This window comes from Elephas maximus, chromosome 10 (genome assembly GCF_024166365.1).
Source record: "Elephas maximus indicus isolate mEleMax1 chromosome 10, mEleMax1 primary haplotype, whole genome shotgun sequence".
Lineage (NCBI taxonomy): Eukaryota > Metazoa > Chordata > Mammalia > Proboscidea > Elephantidae > Elephas > Elephas maximus.
In genome coordinates this window covers 80,626,515-80,653,456 of record NC_064828.1, presented here as the reverse complement: position 1 = coordinate 80,653,456, position 26,942 = coordinate 80,626,515, and the positions used below count along the sequence as shown (strand labels likewise).

The 26,942-nt window shown below is 40.0% G+C and overlaps 1 protein-coding gene and 1 long non-coding RNA gene across 7 annotated transcripts in view; one reads left to right on the top strand and one right to left on the bottom strand.

Moving 5' to 3' along the window:
* RAD51B (RAD51 paralog B) overlaps positions 1–26,942 on the bottom strand; it is an 834,574-nt gene that overhangs the window by 366,737 nt on the left and 440,895 nt on the right. The gene's annotated exons all lie outside the window — the stretch shown is intronic.
* LOC126083852 (uncharacterized) overlaps positions 6,018–26,942 on the top strand; it is a 29,257-nt gene continuing 8,332 nt past the window's right edge. The window contains exon 1 of the long non-coding RNA XR_007518881.1: positions 6,018–6,106. This is a non-coding gene — a long non-coding RNA (uncharacterized LOC126083852). The remainder of the gene's footprint in view (positions 6,107–26,942) is intronic.

The following is a 26,942-nucleotide window of genomic DNA, read 5'->3' as shown; positions in this document are numbered from 1 at the left end:
TGATGAAGTCATTGAGGATGATTACAGGCATAATGCAGAGAAATACAGGGAGTCGAGAGCCTACATTTTTGATGCATGAGCAGAGGCCAGAAAGTTGATCAATGACTGGTTTAGAAATTGACATTTCACGACTGATTTCCTTGAATTTAGGCCCTGTATTTTTTTCCCCATCTCGAATTAGAACTTTACTCTTAACTCTGAGTGAACTAGAGCCTAAATTTGGGTCTACTCAGTAACCAGTGCCGTCGAGTCGATTCCGATAATTTGGGTCTAGGTATCGGTAACTCATAAAAAAAAAAAAAAAAAAATCCCAAATGCATGAATAAGTGACAATAATCTGTGCTTCATGTGCCTACACTAACACTTTGATCTTGGCCTGCCACAACCGTTATTCTCCCTTCTAAGGGAGCCCACCTAGCCACAGTCCATTCTGTCACAGTTGGTGCAAGGCAACACCCCATGCCCCTCCTCTTACAGTTTTTGATATATAGACAATTGAAATTTTCTCAGTATTGAGGTAGGCAGCTACTGGATGGCGGATGGGAGGAGCTAAGCTGCCATTTTCCCTCCATCATGGCCCCAGTGTGACTGTGCCAACCCGATGACATTGGCATCATCACAGGAGCTGTCCACCAATCCTGATGGGCCATGCCCCCGAACATGTCCCGAAGAACAGCCCACCCCTACTCTGTTTCCTCCCCATATAAACCCCTGTGCCTACTTATTGAGTAAGCCCCAGTGTGCTCCTTTGCTTGGCCAACCAAATAAAGTTTTCTTCTTTCACTTTCACCCGACCCATGTCTCCATGTCGCACTGAGTGAGACCTGGAGATCTGCTAACAGTATTTTGTAATTTTTTTTTTTTTTGCAAATGCAGCATTGAATGGCAACATCCCTTCCTACTCCCCGCCCCCACCCAACTATATTGCTACTCTTAAGGCTTCCTATATAAAAATTCTACAGCCTCCACTGCCAGTGGCCTAGTTGGTCATTTTTAAACGAGGGTAACCCATCTCCAGTCACAGTTGAATAGGCCAGAGTTAAGCACCTGAGTCAAGGGTAGGAAGTGAGGACAGAATTTGCAAGTGGGAGCTGAGTTAAAGAGAAACTGTTCAGACTGTAGCTGAGACATGTCAATCAGTGAGGCCCCACAAATCTCTGCTGCTGAAGTCCACCTTCCAATACCAGCAGCCTCCACGAAGTCCCACTCTATCGTGGGTTCTATTCTTGAATTTCAAGGAGATTCTTCTCCTCGCAATAAACCTTCTTTCACTTAAGCTAGCTTGAGTGGATCTTTATTCTTCACAGCCACAAGAGTCTAATTCAAACAGTACCAGAGTGTGAAGGAAGGAGAATAATGCGCTGCAGTAAACTGTCTCATATGGGTGGTCATGACCTGCCCTCAAACAACAGGTAATCTGTGGGAAAGCCTGCAGTGGGATATGGGTGGGAAAGGTGCAGCATTCACTGTTTGACATCACACACACACAATCTGACATCCTGTGTCACACATGCAGCTGGCATCATAAAGACTCTATCCTGGAGTTTTGTAGCAAATCTGCTGCAAAATTCCTCTTTAAAGTGTTGAAAAGCAAAGATGTCACTTTGAGGACTAAGGTACACCTGACACAAGCCATATTTTCTTTTTTTTTTTGATGGTGTAAAACATTTTCTTTTTTATTAAACTTTAGATGAAGGTTTACAGAACTAGTTTCTTATCAAACAGTTAGTACACACATTGTTTTATGATGTTGGTTAACAACCCCATGACATGTCAACACTCTCCCTTCTCAACCCTGGGTTCCCTATTACCAGCTTTCCTGTTCCCTCCCGCCTTCCAGTCCCTGCCCCAGGGCTGCTGCACCCCTTTAGTCTTGTTTTGTTCCATGAGCCTGTTCAATCTTTGGCTGAAGGGTGAACCTCAGGAGTGACCTCATTACTGAGCTGAAAGGGTGTCCGGGGGCTATACTCTCAGGGTTTCTCCAGTCTCAGTCAGGCTGGCAAGTCTGGTCTTTCTTTTTGAGTTAGAATTTTGTTCAACATTTTTCTCCAGCTCTGTCCGGGACTCTCTATTGCAATCCCTGTCAGAGCAGTCAGTGGTGGTAGCTTGGCACCACCTAGTTGTACTGGACTCAGACTGATGTAGCCATGGTAAAAAAAAAAACCGGTAGATGCGATTTACTAGTCCTTTGGACTAATCTTTCCCTTGTGTCTTTAGTTTTATTCATTCTTCCTTGCTCTCAAAGGGGTAAGACCACTGGAGTATTCTAGACGGCTGCTCACAGGACAAGCCATATTTTCAACCGTGGCATATATATTCAAAAGCTGGACAATGAATAAGGGAGATGGAAGAAGAATCGACACATTTGCATTACTGTGTTGGAGAATAATATTGATCCCAGGACAGGAAACATTCCCAAAGCCAACTCTTCAGACAGGGATTGAACTGGACAATGGGTTGGAGAAGGATGCTAGTGAGGAGTGAGCTTCTTGGATCAGGTGGACACTTGAGACTATGTTGGCATCTCCTGTCTGGAGGGGAGATGAGAGGGTAGAGGGGGTTAGAAGCTGGCGGAATGGACACGAAAAGAGAGAGTGGAGTGAAGGAGCGGGCTGTCTCATTAGGGGGAGAGCAACTGGGAGTATGCAGCAAGGTGTATATGAGTTTTTGTGTGAGAGACTGACTTGATTTGTAAACTTTCACTTAAAGCCCAATAAAATTAAAAAAAAAAAAAAAAGAACATTTAATATATCATGGATTGCCAGAAGAATGAACAAGTCTGTCTTGGAAGAAGTATAGCCAGGAGAGCTCCTTAGAAGCAAGGATGGCAAGACTTTATCTCCTGTACTTTGGACATATTAAGAGGGACCAGTCCCTGGGAAAGGTTATCATGCTTGGTAAAGTAGTAGGTCAGGGAGAAAGAAAAAGGCCCTCAATGAGATGGACTGACACAGTGGCTACAACAATGGGCTCAAACATAGCGATGATTGTGAGGATGGCACAGGACCAGGTACAGTCTTTCATTCTGTTGTACAAAGGGTCACTATGAGTAGGAACCGACTCCAAGGCACCTAACAACACAACAACAGTCTCTCTCCAGGACTTGTTGTTTGAGCGTTGTTTGTCTCACATATTGTCATTATTCCCTAAACAATACAGTATCACAACTATTTATATAACATTTATGTTGTAGTAGGTATTATAAGTAATCTAGAGATGATTTAAAGTACACAGGAGGATGTGTGAAGGTTATATGCAAATAATATGCCATTTTACATAAAGGACTGAGCATCCACAGATTTTAGTATCTGCGAGACGTTCTAGAACCAATCCCCCTCAGATCCCAAGGGAAGACTGTATATGTATATATGTACATTTACACACAATGTATTACAGATCAGTGAACCCAGAACCTCTAAGTTTCATTAAGACACAAGGCCCATGGAAACTTTCCAGGGTCACAGCAATTTACTACTGGCTAGAGAAGTATGGAAACCTTGGTGGCGTAGTGGTTAAGTGCTACGCATGCTAACCAAAAGGTCAGCAGTTCGAATCCACCAGGTGCTCCTTGGAAACTCTATGGGGCAGTTCTACTCTGTCCTATAGGGTCGTTATGAGTCAGTATCGACTTGACAGCAGCAGATTTTTTGGATTTTGAGAGGTAGGTTTCTGTACTAAGAAAAACAAAAATCAATATTACTAATCATGTCATCTCACACAACTCACCTGTATCTGAATCTCAGATACCTCATCATTAAAAGGAGAGCAATAATGAATTTCTCTCAGGGTTTTTTAAGCATTTATATTAAACAAACTAAAAAAAAAATTTTTGACCCATATATATTATGAAGAAAGTAAGGACATTCAAACTAAAGGATGGAAACTCATATTTCTTGAATACTTACTGTGTGCCAGGTACTGTGCTAAGTGTTTGGTATAAAAAAAAAAAATTTTACACCTATATATATATATATATACACCTAGCACACTAGTTGTGTTTATATTCATTGATAACAATTTAAAATTAAATGATGATTTTGAAGAATAAGAAATTGTATTTAATGTTAAGCAATAAAAGCAGAATGTAAAGTTATAAAAATATATATAACCCCACCACCTTAACAAATCAATCATTAACATTTAGCCATGTTTTCTTTTAGCCTTGACCCATATATATTTTTATAACTTTATATTCTGCTTTTATTGCTTAACATTAAATACAATTTCTTATTCTTCAAAATCATCATTTAATTTTAAATTGTTATCAATGAATATAAACACAACTAGTGTACTAGGTGTATATATCCTAGCTGAACTAGTCATTCTTCCGTTGTTAGACATGGGTAGAGTTTTTTCTTTTTGTAAATAATGTTGCAATTAATTTGATTCATACATTGGTGGGGTTTTTTTTTGTTGTTGTTGTTAATTTCAGATTTTATTCTTTTTCCCTGAAACCAATTCTCCTAGCAATATAATATTAAAGTATGGCTTTTTAATAGAAGTATTGATTACTTGTGATCTCTTTAATATAGCTTATATGAATAAAGCCCGACTTGATGTTGATGATTTTAATATTTATCTGACTTATTTGATTGGATGAGCTAGGAGTTGTTAGAAAACACGGCCTCTTGGTTCCTGGGACAAAAGTTTGTTTTATTTTTATACCACCTATCAGATCTGTAGACATTTAGAGGCAAGAGAGATGAGTGGAGGATTAAGACAACAGGAATGGCGTGCGAAGGCGGTAGGATTTGACCCAGGCCTGGGAAGCATGGTAAGATGGTGGACAGGTCTCAGAGAAAAAGGAAGCTTTATAGATAACGGGAACAACCTGGGAGAACATACAGAGGCATGATAACAGAGCAGTGTGACTTCCAGGGCCGTTTCCTTGAAAGCAGCAGAGGGGTAAAACAGGGAACAGCTGGAACAAGCTTGAATACGAGAAGGGACATAGCCTTGGAAGGACCTGAGAGTCGGCATAAAAACTGAGACTTCCCCAGTTGAAATAAATTCAACCATACTCATCAAATTAGATGACACATTTAATGGACTTTTGACAAGTCATTTTTGAGGTGATTCCAGACACCCAAAGCCACCTACCATGAGGAAGAGAGACCGCTTAGTCCTTTCCACACAGACTGCAGAGCAGGCGTCAGATGGTGAAAGGCAAGACAGAAATTACCAGTGAAGTGTTAACTGGCCCTGGCCCTGGGCAGGTGACAAAGATGCCTAAGCCCTAGAACTCCAACGATCAGTCCTCAAATCAAGGCCTAAATAGGGTCAATCAGTATCCACTTGTCAAGCTTAGTGAGTCACCTGGCCAAATCCAGCCAGAGGTAAGGTGCAGCACGTACTTCTTCAGTTGACCTCAGTATAATATCCTGGATCCAGATGAACTTTCTTTACACAGTATTTATTATTCTAATAAACCAAATGGAATGTTTAGAGATGACTGGAGCAATCTGATTGGCAAACTTACAGGGCATTAATTCTTCCAAGGTGACTGGTGCACAAAAAGTGAAACTATAGCACTCATGTAAACAATCCCTCTGCCTCATTTCCCTCCCCCAGGCACCTCTAATTTTCAGCTTATGTTAGCTGTAAATTGAGCTCAGGTTTTTTGGTGTAGAAACATGGCATTATCCCAGAGGTAGAGCTTACTTTTCGGAAAAGAGGAAAAACTCTATAGTCATACAAGGTGCATAAACAGGCTTTCATGATCAGTAACTAAGATGAGTCACTAGGACATTTTGGTAGATAGGTAAGGTCATTGCATGAGCATCTCAGAAACTAAATACTAACTTATTCCAGGTATTATAAGTTGCCTTTAGGCGAGAATGTGTGAGAACTTTTGCCCACAAATATGTATACTTTTGAATTAATCCCAAAGAAAGGACAGGAACTCAACAATACAGTCTCGCTTTCTTATTTCTTTCAAAACAAGTCCCTCCCTGCAGGTACTTTGAAAGTTAGAGTGAGAGATCGTCTTATGAGCCAAACAATTTATAAAGGAGTTGAGTCAGTCAGGGATGAAAGAAGGACTTGGAATTGTGGGGCCAGAACCAGGGCATACAGGCTATTTCCTGGGGCCAGACAAACAAACCAGGTAGGTGCCCTTTCAGGTCAATTCTTAATTATCGGGAGGTAATTACCTTATTCTTATCTTTGGCATATCTTGCTTTCAACTTCTTGTTGATATTATTAACTTTGTTTCAACCTCTTTTGTTTTTCCCTGTCCTTGAATTCATTCTTAGACCAGAAAGAACAAAATTGTTTTTTAGAAAATAGTTGAAACACAAAATCCTTGAGACACTAATGTGTTTAAAGGGTATAGAGAAAGAAAAAGGAAGAGAAAGAAAGTGAGGGAAGAAGAGAATGAGAAAGAAATAAAAAAGAGAATGGGGAAGAAAGAGAGGTACTAAGTTGGAAGGAGAGAATGAAAGGGGAGGGAGAGGGAAGCAAACAAGCAGTTGTATTAAGGATGATAAAGAGAATTATTCCAGAAGTGAGGAAATCATGACATCAGAAAGGGATATGCTGAAGTCTCTTCCAGCTCCTCCCAAGTCATCTCTTGATTACTCAGTACCTAGCAAGTATTTATGAAGCCCAGTGGTACCCCGTGTATCCAAATACACAGGGGCTCATCATCACACTTATACCATGGATCCCTTTGATGGCTTGGTGAAGCCTATAGACCCCTTCTTGTTTTTGAATGCATAAAATAAAACACATAGGGTTAAAAAAAGAAAACAATTTTATAGAAATACAGTTTTCAAAGTCTCTTTAAAAAGTGAAATATTAATAAATGTGGTTCTTAGTGCATTAGATAGGAAAATGTAGTAGTGGGTCTAAAAATTACTATGATGACTGTAAAGAATATTTCAAGAAATCTGGAACAACTGAAATATGATATTTATTGTTGTTGCTGCCATGGAATCGGCTCTGACTCATGGTGACCACATGCCCAACAGAACAAAACATTGCACAGTTCTGAGCCATCTTTCCAATGGTTGGTATGTTCGAATCCATTGTTGTAGCCACTGAGTATTTTGAATGCCTTCCGATCTAGGGGGCTCAGCGTCCAATACTAAACCAGATAATATTCTGTTGTGATCCATAGGGATTTTATTGGCTAATTTCCAGAAAGAGATTTCCAGGTCTTTCTTACTAGTCTGTCTCAGTCTGGAAGCTGTGTTGAAACTTGTCCACCATGGATGACCCTGCTGGAATTCAAAATGCCCATGGCATAGATTCCAGCATCACAGAAACATGCAAGTCACCACAGTATGACAAATTGACAAACGGGTGCAGGAAATGTAATATTAAATATCTGTAATATTAAGTATCAACTTACCTGTGTTTTATTGACTACACAAAAAGCATTTGACTGCATGTATCATAATAAATTATGGATAACAATGTGAAGAACAGGAATTCCGGAACACTTAATTGCGCTCATGCAGAACCTTTCATAGACCAAGAAGGAGTCGTTCGAACAGAACAAGGGGATACTGCATGGTTTAAAATCAGGAGGGGTGTGGGTCAGGGATGTATCCTTTCACCATACTTATTCAATCCGTATGCTGAGGAAATAATTTCAGAAGCTGGACTATATGAAGAAGGACATAGCATCAGGATTGGAGGAAGACGAAGACTCACTAACAACCTGCGTTATGCCAATGACACAACCTTGCTTGCTGATAGTGAAGAGGACTTGAAGCACTTACTGAGGAAGATCAAAGACTACAGCCTTCGGTACGGATTACACCTCAACATAAAGAAAACAAAAATCCTCACAAATGGACAGAAGCAATGTCATGATAAATGGAGGAAATACGATAAACAGAGAAAAGTTGTGAAGGATTTCATTTCATTTGGATCCACAATCAAAACCCGTGGAAGCAGCAGTCAAGAAATCAAACAACGTACTGCATTGAGCAAATCGGCTGCAAAAGACCTCCTTAAAGCATTAAAAAACAAAGGTGTCACTTTGAGGACTAAGTTGTGCCTGACCCATGCTATGGAATTTTCAATTGCCTCATATGCATGCAGAAGCTGGACAATAAATAAGGAAGACTGAAGAAGAATTGATGCCTTTGAATTACAGTGTTGGCAAAGAATACTTGAATATATCATGGACTGCCAGAAGAACAAACAAGTCTGTCTTGGAAGAAGTACAGCTGGAATGCTCCTTAGAAGCAAGGATGGCGAGACTTCAAATCACATACTTTGGACATGTTATCAGGAGGGCCCAGTCCCTGGAGGGAGACATCATGCTTGGAAAAGCAGTGGGTCAGCAAAAAAGAGGAAGACCCTCAATGAGGTGATTTGATGCAGTGGGTGCAGTAATGGGATCAAACATGGCAAAGGTTGTGAGGATGGCGGACTGGGCAGTGTTTCATTCTGTTGTACACAGGGTCTCTATGAGTCGGAACTGACTTGACAGCACCTAAAACAACAACAACAACATAAGATTAAAGTCACAGGTGCTGCTAATATTATTGCAGTTTGTTGCCTACATTCAAAATTGAAGCAAATGCTAAATTTCATCTAAAGGCTAGCGAAAATGGACATGTAATTTTTTCTCATCCAAGGTGATGAACTCCCTGACTTCCATCCACAGACCGCTTGGTGTGGAGATGGGGAGGCCCATTGATCCTAGGTTAAGAACTCTATCTAGATGTTCTAAATAATAAAAAAACAACTGGAAGAAATAGTTCGTCTTATTTTACAGGACTTTTAATCTAGAAGAAATATAAAATTCTGTGAAATTATGCAGACAAAAGGTGCTGAGGAAACCAAGAACTCTGAGAAAATATAACTGAAGAAAAAACTAACATGAAGTGGCACTAATTATAAAGGCTTCTTGGAGAAGGAAAGCCTTTCCAAATTCCTAAAGAAGCACTATATATTGGCGACATTGACTAATTGAAAAAAATTAAATATAATCCTCACCTCACACCATACATCAAAGTAAAATCCAAAGAAATTAGAATTAAATTTGTTTTAATTAATAAAAAACTGAATGGACAAATTAAACTATTTAAAAATGAAAACAAAATGTAAGTATTTCTCTTCTTTGTTTTTAGTGATTGTTGAGACAGAGTAGGATTTAGCATAATATACCAGTAAAACAAATGGCAATAAATGTAGTAGTTAAGAGTGTGGGCTCACAAGCCAGGCTGCCTGGGGTTGAATCTCATTTATGCCACTTCTATCTATATAACCCTTGGTTCCTTAATTTCCTTATTGGTGAAACAGTGATACATATAAGTTTATACATATAAAACATTTGAAATGCTAGCTAATAATTAGTCTATTATTATTATAATGAAATCAACTTCTTTTAAAGCCCTTTAAGCCTAAATGAAATTATGAAAGAAAATAGCGATATATTTAATTACCTCAAAATTTAAAAATTTTTTTATATCAATGATTCCTTAAACAAAATTAAAAGGATAATAAATGGCAAATGAAAAACTGGGAAAAATAATTGAAACAAATATGAGAGGCAAAAATACCCTTACTATATAAAGAGTTCCCACAAATCAATAAAGGAGTCCTGTTGGCACAATGGTTGAAGTGCTAGGTTGGTGGTTCAAACCTACCCAGCAGCTCTGCAGGGGGAAGACATGGAGATTTGCTTCCATAAAAATTACAGCCCAGAAAATCCTATGGGGAAGTTCTATTCTGTCACATGGCATCACTGTGAGTCAGGATCGACTTGATGGCACCCAACAATAACAAAATGCATTATCCTAGGAATAAAAAACATATATAATGTAATATTATATATATCTACACACACACACGCACACAAATACATTGACATTCCAATAGAAAAAAAAAAACAAAAGACTTAAGTGGACAACTCACAAAAGAGAAAATACTTGTATAAAAATTTGTTCAAAGAAGATTTAAGGACACGAGAAAATATCTAAAGTATATTATTAAGTAAGAAAAAAAAAGGGGGATCAAAACTGTATATAGCATGGTGTCAACTTTGTAAACATTCACAGAAATACACTGAAAAAATTCTGGAAAGAAATAACTGATTTCTATTTTCTTTATAATTTTCTGCCTTTTCAAATAAAGATTTGATCAAATTTATAATGAGGAACATTCTTTTTAATATGAAAAAACAATATAACATTGCAGCATTGCTTGAAATAGTGAAAACTGAAAGCCGCCTAAATTTTCATCAATAACAAATGGGTTAAAAATATACATAATATGTATGTATGTATTCAATATGAATTACTTGGCAGTTGTTATAAAGCAATGAAGTATATTTTTTTCTGCAATGTGGCTACATAAAGTAGCACAATAGTTTAAGTATGACCTTATTAAAAATACTGCACATTTCTCCATTATTTAAATTTATTTCTAAAGCTACTGATATTTATATAATTAGAAAAATCATGAAAGAAAATGGTCATGGACAGAGATTGGCAAAAGAAGATATGTGTGTCTGTGTGTGTGTGATGGAAGGAGTGGTGAAGGACAAGCAGGAAAAGAGATTCAAGGCCTGGGGGAGTATATTAAATTTCCAAATCATAAGATAGGATTATATTTAAATGTAAATTCAAAAATACATATCCAAGCTAGATTTTAATTAGATGGCTCCTACTTCCTCCTCCCCCATTCACATAATTTTCCAGGTACTTGGGATAAATAATAGAGAAGACCTATATTTGGGTCCCTGTATAGAATATTTTCAGAACAACCAGGGTCTAATCAATCTCTAAGGAGTCCCTGGGTAGTGCAAAAGTGAATGTGCTCAGCTGCTAACCAAAAGGTTGGTGGTTTGAGCCTGCCCAGAGATACTTCAGAAGAAAGGCCTGGATATCTTACTTTCGAAAAATCAGCCATTGAAAATCCTATGGAGAAGAGTTCTATTCTGACATACATGAAGGTCGCCATGAGTTGAACTGACAACTGGTATTGGAATCATTCTCTAAAGCTCAAAATTTTTATAGCTAAAATGCAATTTAAAAATATCACCGTCTTGCTGATTTCAAGTTTTAGCTGCCTGGCTATAGATAGGCACACTCAATTCCTGCAAGCTGTAGTATTAAAAAGGGAATTTGATCTCCTCTTTTGTGGGAGCTGTAGAAGAACCTTTAGAAATAAGAGGTTCAAAGAGGAAGGCTGTTGGCTGTGAGAGGCACTCCTTTTAAATTCTCAGTAAAAAACAGTTCCTTCCTGCGCCTTACAGGTTACGAACCCTTCCCCAAACGACAGCATGTCAATCCTTACGTGGATGACTGAGATGATATGGCTGAGCGAACACTGTGTTCAGTCATAACAGACACTTGTGCTTTTCCTAGAACTTTAGAAAACAGAGACTTTTAATGCAATGTATTAGCATATCATCTTTAAACAGCGCTGTTCTCTTTTACTGTCAAAAACAGTTTTTCACACTTTTATAAGGACTGAGCTGGAAAAGTAAAACACTAAAATCTGAAAAATTCAGCAGGGCTATGAGCAAAGAGATCGAACCCAGCAGACATGGAGAAAATGTTAGTTAGCTTGTCTGCCGAGAGGAACACATGTGATGCTTGCAGGGCACTTCAGAGAACAGAGTCCATCATGGGAAAGTCTCTTTTCTCAAAATTATTTCCTTTATTTTGTTCTCCTCATCATGAGAGTCAAAATGACAACTCCTTCACATTCTTTCAAAAGGTTTAACAGGTTTCAAGCTATTTACCAGCATTTAAAATAGAAAAAGGACTGGGACCTCTTCCTTTCTGTAGCCACACTCCCCTCTAAATAAACAACACATGCTTGGCTCTTTCACCTTATGCTTTTAAGAAGGAATTTTAATGGGACGGGGCTCCTCGATGTGCACGGACTTAGGAGGGAGGAGCACATTAGTAAATTATACCTTACAAAGAGTCTGAGCCCACTGGCCATTGTCAGTGATGTTAAGTCCATAAACAAAATCTGTTTTTTTTTTTTTTTTTTTTTAAATCCCTCCTTGAAAGGTGCAATAGAAGAAGATGAATCACTTCTTTTTCTCCAGGCCTGTCATATGAGAATGAAGGACTAGTCAATGACTCCAAACAGCAGGGCCCTGACAAGTAGTCAAAGACAAAGTTGTTTTGTTCAGCATCTTTCCTTTCTCTGGTAGCATTTTCCTCTCAATTAATATGTTATGAGGCTGTACTGGAGAGCTCAATAAACTGACACTCAAGGTCATTAGTTGGCTTTTTTATGCTGAGACCACTGCTAAGAGATATATATAGCTTGTGTCCATGAAGGTGGAGTTGCTGGAACTTCTGCTAACCTCTTGCTGCAACACCGGACTACACTGGGGCCACCTCTGCATCCTGTGTTGCCGATGTTTTTTGTCCTCACCTAGGAATGGCCCCCTCCCCTGGACTTCACTCTCTTGTTGCTCTTACTGTTAGACTCCAGCCTCAGGTCTCTGGCTTTGAGCTATCATTTAGATGTCAGTATGAGGCCCTCAGAAACCCTGGTGGCATAGTGGTTAAGAGCTACGGCTGCTAACCAAAAGGTCAGCAGGTGGAATTCACCAGCTGCTCCTTGGAAACTCTACAGGGCAGTTCTACTCTGTACTATAGTGTCACTACGAGTCGGAATCGACTGGATGGCAACAGGTTTTTTTTTTTTTTTTAAATAAGGCCCTCAGTGATTTAATGCTGGTTGGCCCAGGACTGTGAACAGGCCTAAGGAATACCCAAAAGGTCTGTTCCCAAAGAATTTGGGGAGAACTTTGCCTATTTTTGGAACCCTGGTGGCACAGTGGTTAAACGTTTGGCTGCTAACCAAAAGGTCGCCAGTTCGAATCCATCAGTCGCTTCTTGGAAACCCTATGGGGCAATTCTACTCTGTCCTATAGGGTCACTATGAGTTGGAATTGACTTGACGGCAGTGAGTCTGGTTTTTGGTTTGGTTTTGCCTATTTTAGGTATGCTTTTTCTCCCTATAGATAAAAACAATACAATCATTACCATCGTGTTGTTCATTTTAGAAATACAAATCCAAGGAATTCTTGAATATTTGAAAACATCTAATTAAAAGAATTCACCACTTGTCTGCCAGTGTGTCATGGTGTAGAGGCTTGCATGTTGCTATGAGGCTGGAAGTTATGCCACAGGCATTTCAAATACCAGCAGGGTCACCCACAGTGGACAGGTTTCGCTGGAGCTTCCAGACTACGACAGACTAGGAAGAAAAGTCTAGTGACGTAATTCCGAAAATGACCCTGTGGGTCACAACAGAATTTCGTCTGAAATTGTGCTGGAAGATGAGACCTCTAGGTCGGAAGGGACTACACAAAAGACACAAATGTGAACTCAAACACCAATGATTACAAAGATGGGGCAGGGCCAGGCACTGTTTCGTTCTGTAATATATAAGGTCACCATGAGCTGGACAACAAAAATTAAAAGAATGGACTAAATTTGGGTTGTTTTCCCTAAAAAGTAAACTATATAGTTCTATTCCTTGAGCGTTATAGTGAGAAAATTAAGCTTCTTGACTGAGAAACAAGCTGTTACTCATTTTTTACCATCATTCTATTCCAGAAACATAAAAGCATGGCCTGCATAGCAACGATCCACATGAAAATGCACAGGCATACTTGCTGTAGTCCTAAGAGCAGAAGGTACCAATTAATTAGAGGGGCATGAAAATAAAGACATGACCAATGGCAGAGGTGGGAATGGAGAAAGACAGTAGAAGAGTGACAAACAGCAAAAATATCACAAATAAATAACCTGCAATGAATGCTAGATACAAAAAAGGAAGGAAAGCGAGGCCGCCGTTCAGAGACTGCATCCAGGGTTATTCTGTACAACACATTTATTCACTAAAGCAGCTATTAGAGGAAACAATAAAGAGGCCCCCTCCCCCTAGAAATGTGAGCCCTGCTTTGGAATTTTTATGACATTTCATTCTTAACAAACGAGAAAGTCTCACAACCCTCTCCTAGCTTCAAAGCATCACTCTGGTGGTGGTCTACGATGGATAGCCTGGTCTGATTTAAATACGTTGTTTGAGGTAAACTCAAAAGTCATATATACTTTATTCTTTATGAAAGAATCTGGCAGCTCTGGCAGACAAACAAACAAACAAGCAAACAAACCTCCTATATCCCTAACCTAGAGGCTTATCCCAATCACTGTGACTCATCTTGGTCACTTCAACAAGGCCCCTTTGTGTCACCAGTGCCCTGTCTGCAAAATTAGGATATTACCAGGGTCCCAGCTAATAACAAAAAATACTTAGGGATCCTTAGATGGAAAGTTGTATAGGGTGTGTATGTGAGTGTCTGTGTGTGGTTTGCAAAACTACAGTCTGGTTGTTGATTTATGCAACAAGTGGGTTCCTGAAAAGTAGAGATTAATTTTTTTTTTTTCATTTTTGTAATAGAATCATTTACAATTCACATCAGGAACTCACTATTTAATGAAATCCGATTGTGGTTCCAGTTGTAAAGAATGCTTTTGTAATTAAAATAAAATTCTTTTGTTTGATCAGTTTTATACATTCAGACTTGGTTTTATTGGAGTTCTTTAGAGTATGCTCAGGGTATTATTACCAGTTGGTACATATTGTCTTGTTTTAATGTTATTCTTTTTTTTTCCCCCAACAAAAATCCAAAGAATTATTTCTGTACTCCAAGTTCGTACTTTTCAGAACACGGAAGGATGACGCTGGCACTGAAGCTTTATTTAGCTTAGTGTGTTTCATGGCATGTGAGGTTTCCAGGGTAGCAGACATGTTAAGAGTACTGAGACACACAGACCAGGCAGCAGTATTTCCAAACCTGTAAAGAGCTGAACCGCAATCAAGCTGCACTTTAAAAACTGTATGCCTGAGTTGGAGTCCCTGGGAGGTGCAAAGGGTTACCATGCTCAGAAGACAGGCCTGGCAATCTACTTCTGAAAAATCAGCCATTGGAAACCCTGTGGTGCACAGCTCTACTCTGACACACATGGGGTCACCATGAGTCGGAATCGAATCAACAGCAACTGGTTATACACCTGAGCTAGCGAGGGGGTATCTTCAAGCTGACCCAGCTCAGCCACTGCTACCCCTCTGCCAGAGCAGATGGCACCACTCAAGGCAATGGCTCAGGCGTCTCATCCCCATGCCCTCCATGACCCACTGGCACGCAAAAGTAAGAGTGTCAGTGCCATTGGGCCCATCCATCCCAATCTGCCATTTCAAAGCAGCTGCCTGCAGGCCATGTATGCCCTCTCCTACCCAGAAGCAATGGAGTAGAAAAATTTAAATGCAGGGGAGCTGGGGGTGCGAGGTGGGGGATGGGGGGAATAGAGAGAAAGAAACCTGAAGACTATCTTGGAAGCATATGTTCTAGAATCGTTGCAGCCAGTTCCCTGTCAAGAAAATATTGGCCAGGTTGCTTGGTCCAATCTCATGTAGCCACAGATGGTTTGTGCCTCACCATTCGAGACCCTGCTCTCTGAGAGTGAAAAACAAAGGATATCTTGTTTTGTGGTGTAGTTATTCTGCCACCTAGTGTTAGACACGAAAACAAATATCACATCTTTAAAACTACAGGCCATATTCAGAACAGTTTTTAAAAGAGAATCATGAACTTTGGCTAAATTGCATTTCTTTTCTTCTAAAAACAAATATCCTTCATTAACTGGCCTGGAAAGGTATCACCAACAATTACAACAGTCCTCGTGTGAGGGGAAAGCCGTAAATATTAGACTATGAAAGAGAAGAGCATACAACCTGAAAAAACATTTCAATGAGTTTTAAAAGGACTATTCATTTCGTGTAAGGTAAATACCACGAATTCAATAACAGAAACCAGGAAGTGAAACCCCCAGGAAATGGGAAGGGAAAGTGTCACCATTGCAGTTTCTGTCCTGGAGGAGAGAGGAAAAAGTAAATACTACACAGAAAACAGAGATTGCTTTATAAGGCACTATCACTTCGGTACTATTTCATCAGGAGGTAATGTTGTGAGCTCTGGCCTTGGAATGAACGTCTGGATTTGAGTCCCAATTCAGTAACTTCATAGTTGGGTTGGGTAAGTTGTTCAGTATCTCTGAGCCTCAATTTTGTTTTCTGGAAAACAGTTGTTCTTATATCCACTCTCCCTACCTTCACAAAACTGCAATGAAGATCAATTAGATAATGTATGTGAGGGCATTTTGTAAATATAAAGCACTATACTGACTGCCATTGAGTCAATTCTGACTCGCAGCAACCCTAAAGAACACAGTAGGACTGCCCCGCAGGGTTTCCAAGGCTGCAATCTCTATAGAAGCAGAGTGCCACATCTTTCTCCTGCCAGCCTTTCAACTGGTTAGTAGTTGAGCACTTAGCCATTGCGCCACCAGGGCTTCTATAAAGCGCTATACAACACCATAAAACAATCACCCTTCTCTACTATATCATTCCTTTCTCTGGTTTATATGTGGGTATGTGGCCCTCTGTGTAAAGGCCTGTATATCAAATTTGTCCTAGAGTGCTAGTGTTCATTTTCAAATTAGTGCGTTTATGGTTAAAAGAATTATTACATAAAAAAAAATGTTCAAATATGTCATGCAACATATGAATTAGCTTTATAGCTTAAAATCAGGTTATTCCAAATATTTCTCCTTAAAATTACGTTACATTGAGAATAATGTTATCCTGATTAGCTGTTTCTAAATTAAAATTGATACATTCTCCAAGTTCTTAAAGAGACTGTGAACTCAACTTTCCTTCTTGTGGGCAGAGCTTACATTGTTGATTATAAACCAGGTATCACAAAGTTTAGTTTTTCATTTCTGTTCCACCACTAACTTAGATGTATGACTTCGGGCAAGTTACTTAGCCCCTCTCGATTTCAGTTTCCAAATGTGCAAAATATAAGAGGTAAACTAAATAACTTCTCCTTCCAGTTGTGATGAAAAGTGGTTCTTCTGCTTTTGATGATGAAATTCAAAGAAAGCCCAAAGCTTATGGTAGACCAGATATAATTCAATTCTTTGGAAAAGTCCTAAAGTTTGTATAAATCATAAGAGAGTCATAGGACAGAAAGAACAGTCTTAGGAGAAATGGCTGCTGTAGTATAGGTGTGTTTGTGTTCTCTGTCAAAAGGTCTTAAAGCTGCTCAGAAACCACTTGGGGCTAAAACAAACAGGCTGCAAGAAAAGGTTACTCCAGCCACCTACCTGGGCTTTCAAAATTGCAAAGGAAGATTTTACTTCCATTTAGCTCTGAAAACACCCTTTGCTCTTTTTAGTAATATTTTTTTTTTATCAATGCCAAGAAAAGAGTTCTTTTCATCCAGATTTTCTCTCTCCCTACAAATGTCAACATTACTTGGGAGTACAGCAAAAACAGCCTGGAATTTTCATGGCGTGAACGTCAGACCAAAGTCACACTGCAGAGGGATCAAACTAGAACATGACTGCCAATAAAGGATTCAACCCTGCCTAGAAAAAACACAGCTGTTGGTTTCTGCTTTAGAAATCACCACCACACAGGGTTTACAAGCTCTTCTTCCCATATGGAAGCAGCTTTGCTGTAACTGTTTGAGATCCCCTCTTACTCTGGCAGATACCAGTGCCCAGTCTTGTAAAAATGTTCAGATTTGCCCATTCTCCACACCTGCACATTTGTATACATCCTGGCACATTTCAGTCCAGAAGATTGAGCCCTTTCCCTTCCCCCATCTGCTGGAACTTCTACCCACTATATCAAAAGGATTTTTTTCAAGTCTTTCCAATAATCTGCTGGAGGCCACCGAGACAGGTCTAATCAGGGTTTTCATCAATCTTTCTCTAGGAGCCAAACAGAGCCAGGAGGCTAAATGGAAAGGTGCTGAATTATTTTTTCTCCCTGAAGACACACTTCTGCCCAGAGTGAAAGCCCACCGTGTGTTCCTGGGAGCTAACATTTTCCTGGGGAAGGTTCAGGGATTTCACATATGCCCCAAACCAAATACACATGAGGCTTTAAGCTTAAATTCCACAGAGCCTTTAAAAAGGAGGGGCCTTTCCTCTCCTTGACTTACAATAACCCTGAAGGCTTGTTGTATCGCATTCACTTTGGCAGTTCTCCAGAGCAGCTGACACACTGAAAATAAGCACACTGCTGTCCCATGCCACCTACCCCTACCCCCTCACAACCACCACTCTTCTCACACACACAGACCCAAGAGAGTTCAAAGATGCCTTCAAAATAATGTGTAGGTGAACATACCCCTGCCTCATAGCTCAGAGTTTAGTATCAGTCTGGAACAGTCCTAGTTTAGAATCTCAAGTGTAAGTCATCATTGGCCTAAATCAGACTGTGGGATTACAGCCCTCCTCAGTATGTGACAAAAAGAATCACCTTTTAGAGATATGTGTCTGGGTGGTGCAACCTGTTAACATACTCAGTTGCTAACAGGAAGATTGGAGGTTCAAGTCCACCCAGAGGCACCTTGGAAGAAAGGCCTAGCAATCTACTTCTGAAAAACCAGCCATTAAAAGCCCTACAGAGCACAGTTATACCCTGACATACACAGAATCGTCATGAGTCAGGACAGACTCAACAGCAACTGGCTTTATCTAAGGTCGTAAATCTCTTTGGAGACATTTCCTCCACTTCCAAACTGCCTCTGTGTCTCTGTCATCTGGATAAGCAACAGGAAAAAGGTACTGGGTAATTTTTATTGTACAATTTGAATGAAATACTTGAGGCAGGCCTTTCCCTGCCTGAGAATCCCCAGTGGAAAGCTGATCTGGGAGGAGGACACAGAAGCATGATGCAGTAGCAGATCACACCAATGCTACAAAATATAAACGACACGCTCCAGGTAAGAACCTGAGTCCCCCAAGTAAGAGGCCATGCCACCTGTTATTAATGCATCAAGAATCTGATCAAAAGGGTCACATAACAGAGACTCCTTCAGCCTGAGACTAGAAGAACTAGATGGTGCCCGATGACGGCCACCAATGACGGCCCTGACAGGGAACACAACAGAGAGTCCCAGACAGAGCAGGAAAAAAGGAGGGTACAGAACTCAAATTCTAGTAAAAAGACCAGACTTAATGGTCTGACTGAGACTGGAGGAACCCCAGAAGACATGGCCCCTGGACTCTCTGTTAACCCAGAACTAAAACCATTCCCGAAGCCAACTCTTCAGACAAAGATTAGACTGGACTGTAAGACATAAAATGATACCCGTGAAGAGTGTGCTTCTTAGTTCAAGCAGATACATGAAACTAAACGGGCAGCTCCTGTCTGGAGGCGAGTTGAGAAGGAAGAAAGGGACAGAAGCTGGTTGAATGGACACAGAAAATCTGGGGTGGAAAGGAGGAGTGTGCCGACAAAGAGATAGCAACTAGGGTCACATAACAATGTGTATATAAATATTTATATGAGAAACTAACTGGAGCTGTAAACTTTCACTTAATGCATAAAAAAAAAAAAAAAAAATGAATCTGATCAATCCAAAGCTGGCAGTCTACTGACTCAGAATTTAGCAGTAGCTTCAGTTTCCCAAATCAGTGAGGGGAGTTAGGTATCCAGCACATAAAGCCTTCCAAAATGAACCACTATCTTTGAAGGACTACATTTATACACACTCCAGCTTCCTCAACCCCACCCTGGCTGGGGTTCCTTCAGATCACAATACAAGTTGGATTCAGACCCTTCAGAACCAGGCAGGGCCTGACTGGCCTGGAGGGGAATGGAAATGACAATTAGGACAGAGGTCATGGTTTTGCGTAGGTGTTTTTGTCTTGGTGTCAGCTGATGCATCTCAGCTATTCTGTGTTAGGATATTTTCTTACTCCTCCCTCCCAGGGAAAGATCATGAGCCTTTCATACTACTCCCATTCATCTACTCAAATGCTAGGAGATTATTTTCTTTATGAAGTATGCCGATTAATTGCCAAGGCAACACCTGTGCATCCCCGTTTTTGCTATGGGAAGCATTCTAGGAAATCCATGTACAAGACTGTCCAGAGATCACCCACCCAGTGGCTTGGAATGCAGTGTGACCAAAGGCATTTCCAGAGAGCTCACAGGGCACAATGGTTATGCATGGGTGGATTTGCTAGATGGATTAGACAAACCAACCGCAACCTTTCCATCTTTTGTTTCGATTCCTTCCAGTAGATTGGCCTTGTTACCAATACTGATGCCAAGACGAGCAATTGCTCACAACAAAGAATTGTTGTTAACCCCTACCCCCTGCTTCATTCACCCTAATTATTCTCTAACAATACAATGGCTTCAAAAAGCCTCCAACTGTCCAGCAGACACTAGGGGCCGGAGGAATCACTGAACACAAGCAGCCTATCAACAAAAGACAATCCTGAAGCAGCTTCTGTTTGGGTATTTGCTCCATCTTCTCTGAGACAATGGGAAAGAGAGCTCAGGGGAATAAAAAGGAAGTCCTGCCTTAGGGGTCTTTTGTTTGTCTGCCTTTGCTGTATCTTTTCCAAGTTCTTGGATGTATACTTCACCACTCTTAAATACAGGAAAAAGCCCTGATTTCCGAGGAAATGCAGCTTCTCTGTTTTTGATGAATTTACATTGCACTCAAATCAGAGTTCAGAGAGAAGGATCTGGTTAAGATTTTTTTCACTTAAGGCCAAGTACATCTTATTACATAGCAGAGATATGGGTCCACTGGGCTAAATCATAACAACAATAACAACATAAATAGTTCTTTCCATAAAATTTTAGATGGCAGCATAGAACCCACCAGTGGCTCAGCTTGTTTTGTTTTCTTTTTTTCAACAGATAAAACGGATTGACAGAGTAAGTGAATAGAAAAATAATACATTAGAAGCAAGCCATCATGAAAGGAGACCTGTTTAGTGAAACTGGAATTGATACAGTAATCCTTGAAGTTTCCAAACAGGGAGAAAAAAAGTCAACAGAAAATTAAATGAGAGGAAGCCTCTGTTGATTATAAATCAACATATAATTAGATTGAGATGCACCCATGGTGATGAAATGGCAGCAGAAATAAAAGGTCAGTTGTTTCCAATAGTCAATGCTGCCAGCCCTGTGTTTAAGGGGAACAGATCCACACAGCAACCCAGAATCTCAAAGATACCCCAGAGTAAAGGGAATTCATTATAGTCTTCTTGAGTCATCAAGTAGTGTGTCTATATATAAATGGAACATTGGACCTGGAATGTGTCTAGTGTGTCAATTACTACAGGCAATTGAAGCAATAAAAACCAAAGCTCCAATGCCCACAAAAAAAATAATAAATAAATAAATAAATAAATAAATAAATAGTAAGTAAGTAAGTAAGTAAGTAAGTAAGTACGTAAGTACGTAAGTACGTAAGTACGTAAGTACGTAAGTACGTAAGTAAGTAAGTAAGTAAGTAAGTAAGTAAGTGAACAAAGGGAAACTGAATTCTCCAAGGAAGAAAAAGACTGGATCAAAAAATCAGGAAACTCTAGACCTCAGAAAATACAAAATAACAACAATCATGACAATTTATTAGTGATACTACTCAATTACTCTAACACACTAGAGGACTTAACCAAAAAGATAAACCATTAGAAATATAAAACAATATGCAGAAAGGTTTTTTTTTTTTTTGCCTAAAAGTTTGCATAATTAAAGAAGTTTATAGTAGGCAACAATTTGAACAAATGCTTTACAGGTTAAAAAAAAAAGAAAAGAAACTTTGATTTATTGGAACTTGTAAAGGCTAAAAAATTACTCATCTTGAAGATATGTCATTTACTAAAAAATAGACATGATCACTCTAGGCAAGTTTTTGTTATATTTCCAGAAATTATAATATCACAAAACTGTGGCCACAAAAAAAAAAAATTGAAATGTCATTAATTATCATATGTGACTCAAAGCAATGAGTGATTAGAATTTAAGAAGTACTGATTTGCTTTAAAATTTCTGGTATAAATAGTCCTAGCTTTCAGATGTAAATTAATTCTGAAGACTATATCTTAAATTAATAATAACAGTAATGCATGCAATACACAGTACTTATTATAATTAGTGTGATGGATGTGAGAATGCACTAACCAAAGTCCCCTTCAAGGATGGACTTCCTTCCCAACCCTGAAAGAGTACAGTCAGCAGGCTGTCTCCAGCATCACGTCCTTATGGGTCAGTCTCAGCTCCAGAAGGCCTCTTTGTCCTGGGTCATGGCCTTCCCGAAACAGCTCATATCCAGTAACTAGGAGGTGTGGTGGGGGGAGGTAAGTATAATGGCCCCCATTTTAGCCCATATGAAGCAATATTCACTCTAGAACTTTCTTAGGGTTGACTGAGGCTGTGTTGGGTCCACATAACCGTTCAGTTTCATCCTCTGCCCAATCCTGCTCCTTTCCTTTTCTTTCTCAAATGTTGATCCTTACTTAATAAATGTCTTGGACCCCAAAGTCCATTTTAATATATGCTTTTGTAAAACCCAACCTGAAACAGTGGTTCAATAATTCATCCATTCAACACACAGTAAATATTTATTAAACACCTACTATGTGTCAAATCCTGTTCTAGATACTAGTGATTCAGTGGTGAATAAATTCCTACTCTGCTGGGCTTTAAATTCTAGCAGGGAAAAACAGACAATAAACACACGAACAAGTAAATGTAATCAATTCAGACAGTCATAAATGCCCAGAAGGGGAAAAAAACACATGGTACTCAGAGTAGAGAGTGTCTGGACGGCGTAGGATAGGAGAGTGCTAGTTTAGCTGGGGATTTCAGGGAACCTATCTAAAAGATGACTTTCTAGCTGAGATCTGAATGATGTGACATGCCAGTCATGTGAAGATCAGAAGTGAAAGCATTCCAGGCAGGTGTTTTTACTGTTTCAGGTGCAAAGGTTCTCAGGAAGGGACAAGCCTGGCACACTGAAGGGACAGCAGGAAGGTCAGTGTGGCTGAAGCACAGTGTTAAAAGATGAGGTCAAGAAGGCATGGATTAGCTTGCATATATTTTCTCTGTACACTGAGTAACTGAGGGATAGAACCATGTCTTATTTGTCTTGTTAAGAGCACAAGCTTGAGCTCAAATCCTGGTTCCACCACTGATGAGCTGTGTGACCTTAAGGAAGTTACTAATTTCTCTGAGATACAGCTTACTTAATAGTACACTGATAATAATATCTTCTTCATGAGGTTGTCATGAGTATTAAGCAAAATAATGTATGAAAAATATTTAACATGGTTCCTTGCACATAGCAAGGGCTCAATAAATTGTAGTTATAATTACTATTTTTAGCTCCAGCAACTTAGCAGGCACTCAGAAACTGTGTTGATTAAGTAAGGCAAAATCTTTCCTGTTCCAGCAATAGAGAAAACTATCAAGTTCAAACTGAGGAAGCAAAAAAGGAACTTTATTGCATATTTGTTCAATAAATATTTACCATGCACTGACATGTCAGGGCTTCGACCTAGAAGGGGAAACAAGATGTGTAGATATTCCATTTCCAGGCTATCTGTGACAAGTGTCGTCCAAGTATAGATTATCCACGAGTTCAGAGTTTGGTGGTAACATCCAAACTCCTCCTGGTTAGGATAGCTAGGAAGGCTACCTTGAAGGGCAATGAGATTTTTGAGAAAAAGTCCATGCTGGGCAAAAGGGATGGGCTGAGCCAGGTGTAAAGTAAAGAAAGTAAATGTATCTTTAGGGAATGATGACTAGATCAGGCTAGCTGGAATGTGGGAGTTTATGCTTGGGAGTAGTGAGAGAGAGGTCTGGAATGGGCAGTGTGGACTAACTTGGAAGGGTCTAGATGCCAAAGCACAGGTGGTGAGAAATCAAAGGCTTTCAAAACAAACTGACCCGGCAGCTGTGTACAGGGTCCACTTGGGCAGGAGAAACCCTGGAGACAGGGCGGACACTGCTAGAGTCATTTAATCCTCATAACAACCCAAAGAGCTTCCTTGGATGGGGAAACGGAGGCAGTGTGTGCCTCAGGTTGCACATCTTAGACATGATGGGGGTGGGATACAAACTTAGGCAGTCTGGCTGCAGAATCCGTGAAGAGACAAACATGATTGGGCAGTGTCTTGTGAATGGTAAAAGAGTAAAAACAAAGGGGCTGGGCTGCAGAAGGGGGTTGGGGGAAAAGGGAAAGGAGGGAGGTGGGCAGAAACTACAACCTTTTGAAAAATAAAACCTGAGAACCAAAAGAATTTAAATGGAACTTGTATTCATTAGACTTAACCAAAATGATGAAACTAAATATGTTATCATGACATCATGATTGTCAGCTTAAAAAGAGCACAAATAAGTTTTTCTTACAACAACAAAGGAAGAAAGAAAAGTAAACACAGAGTTGTTTGACACAAGGTTCCAACCCCACATGGCAGTTTACAAGAGGGAAGAACATGCAATTTGGGTTTGACAGTGTACCAGAGCCACGTTTCAAAGAGAAAGACAAGAAGATGTCATAGAAAAGGTACTGGCAGGTATCTAGGGTGAAAGCCATGATAAGGTACAAACAGCTACTGATTAACAGAACAATGAACACGCAAAGATGGCAAGCTCCCTGGATTTTTGCTTTTCTCTGCAGAAATGTACATATGCATTTGGTTTTATTTTAGTTGAATAGATAATACACGTAAAGGACCCAGCACAGTGCCTGGCCACTTTTCTTTCTCAGATCCTTTCCATTCTATCCAACAAAAGGGCAAAATTGCCTTTCTTTTTTCTGATAGCTTAAGCTGGTGAAATAGAAAATAGTCCTATAATTCTCAGCATTAAAAAAAAAAATTATTATTGTACTTTAGATGAAGGTTTACAGGACAAACTAATTTCTCACTAAAGAATTAGTACACATATGGTTTTGTGACACATCAGCAAAACATGTTGCCACGACATGTCAACATTCTCCCCTTCTCCACCTTGGGTTCCTATTACCAGCTTTCCTGTCCACTCCTGCCTTCCAGTCCTTGCTGCTGGGCTGGTGTGCCCCTTTAGTCTCGTTTTGTTTTATGGGCCTCTCTAATTATGGCTGAAGGGTGAACCTCAGAAGTGACTTCATTTCTGAGCTAAAAGGGTGTACGTGGGCCATACTCTTGGGGTTTCTCAGTCTCTGACAGGCCAGTAAGTCTCGTCTTTAAAAACTGTTTACAATTCTTTCGAAAGAAATACATCAAGGCAAATTTAGATGGGCTAAAATCTTTGAGTACTGGCATTACATAGGAATGAGTGAGGATGGGGATGGGTATGGAAATTGTAGTTGTTGTCAGCTGCCATCCAGCTGTTGTTAGCGCCACCAACTCATGATGACCCCATGCACAATGGAATGAATTGCTGCCAGGTCTTGCACAATCCCTATGACTGGTTGTAGATCAGACCATTGTGAACCACAGGGTTTTCATCGGCTGATTTTTGGAAGCAGACCACCAGGCCCTTCTTCCTATTCCATCTTAGTCTGGAAGCTCTGCTGAAACCTGTTCAACATCATAGCAACATGCAAGCCTCCACTGAAAGAGGGGTGGTAGCTGAGCACGTGCACTGGCCAGGTATCAAACCCTGGTTTTCCACATGGGAGGTGAGAATTCTACCAGTGGATCACCAATGTCCCAGGAATGGGCATAGGCCCTGTCTTTTTGAGAAGTAAACAAGGGCAGGGACATGAACAAACTTCAGGTCATGTGAACACAGGAGTCCTTTTGTACTTTGGACACTTAATCTTATTCTAGTGGTGACGCATTATAAAGAGTAAATTCATGTGCCTGTTGAAACCTCAGTTTTTCCTCCTTTAGTTAAATAATCACCCTTTATCACCATTTTACCCCCTAGCAATTGATGAGTAAGGCCTTCTGAGCACTTTTAATGAAAGATTAGGTAAGAAAAAGAAATTAATTATATATACACTCTAGAAAAAGTACACTGGTAGCTTACCTAAGCTTTAAGTCATATTGGCCTGAGGCAAAAAGGCTTATGCTGCTAGTGGATACCATCCTCTTTTTCCTTCACCCTCCCTGACCAGACAATCACCAGAAGCTCCTGGTCATTGTCTGTTCTTCCCTAACTGGTTGTATATGGAAGTGTAGAGATGAGGCTGTTAAAACCTTCCCGGTCTTGGGGTAAAAGGTGCTGTTCTAAGTCATTCCACTTATTACAGACCTTGCAGGCGTGGGCTGTGGTCCCAAATACAGACAATGAGGTCTGTTCTGAGATGAAGAAAACAAAATACCTGAGGCAGGCTTTATTATTGTAGATATAACACCCAGGGTAATCCATAAGGGTAATAAGAGCACCCAATAAAAAAACACTGCTGCTGATAAAGGGGACTGTGGGTCCTGGACAATGTCAATGTCACATAGGTGAAAGGTCTCTCTGCTCCAGATGCCTTCTTGGATGTTCTCGTGGCCAGACTGTGGCCTTCTGGGTAGGCTATGTAAGAATAAGGAACAGTTGTGGCCAGAAAAGTGTGGCTAACATCACTTTCTCATGTCCAATCGAGGCCTTTCAGATACTGAATTACACTTAGAACGGTCAGATTTTCTAAACAAAAAAAAAAAAGGACCCTTGTCAGTAAACTAAATTCAAGGGGACAATGGAACAGAATATTTGAAATGAGATCGTTGGACCATCTGATAATTCGATTCTGCTGGACAAAGAGGCCTCATGTGGTTCTTTTGGCTGATGGCGATTACAAAAGAGGCTCCAGAGTCCCAGAACTGAATCAGTGCCATGGGCTGGGTTGACAGAACGGGTGAGTGGAAGTGAAAGTTAAAAAAAAAAAAAGGACACTGAGCTAAAAGAGAACAGTTTGTTGAAGATATCACAACCAGGCACTAGAGTAGAGTCCTGGAGCTCAGTGAAAAACAGGGCTGTGAAGAAGTACAGCTTCTGTGAAGAAGGACAGCCTGAGGTAAGATCAGGGCAAGAACGTCCTCCCTTGGTGAGAGTCAGGATGTGACTTGAAAGCAGTTAGATCTTCTCAGAGAGACAAGCCGAAAGGAAGGCTGTAATTGCTCTTAAGCAGGCTTTGTTCG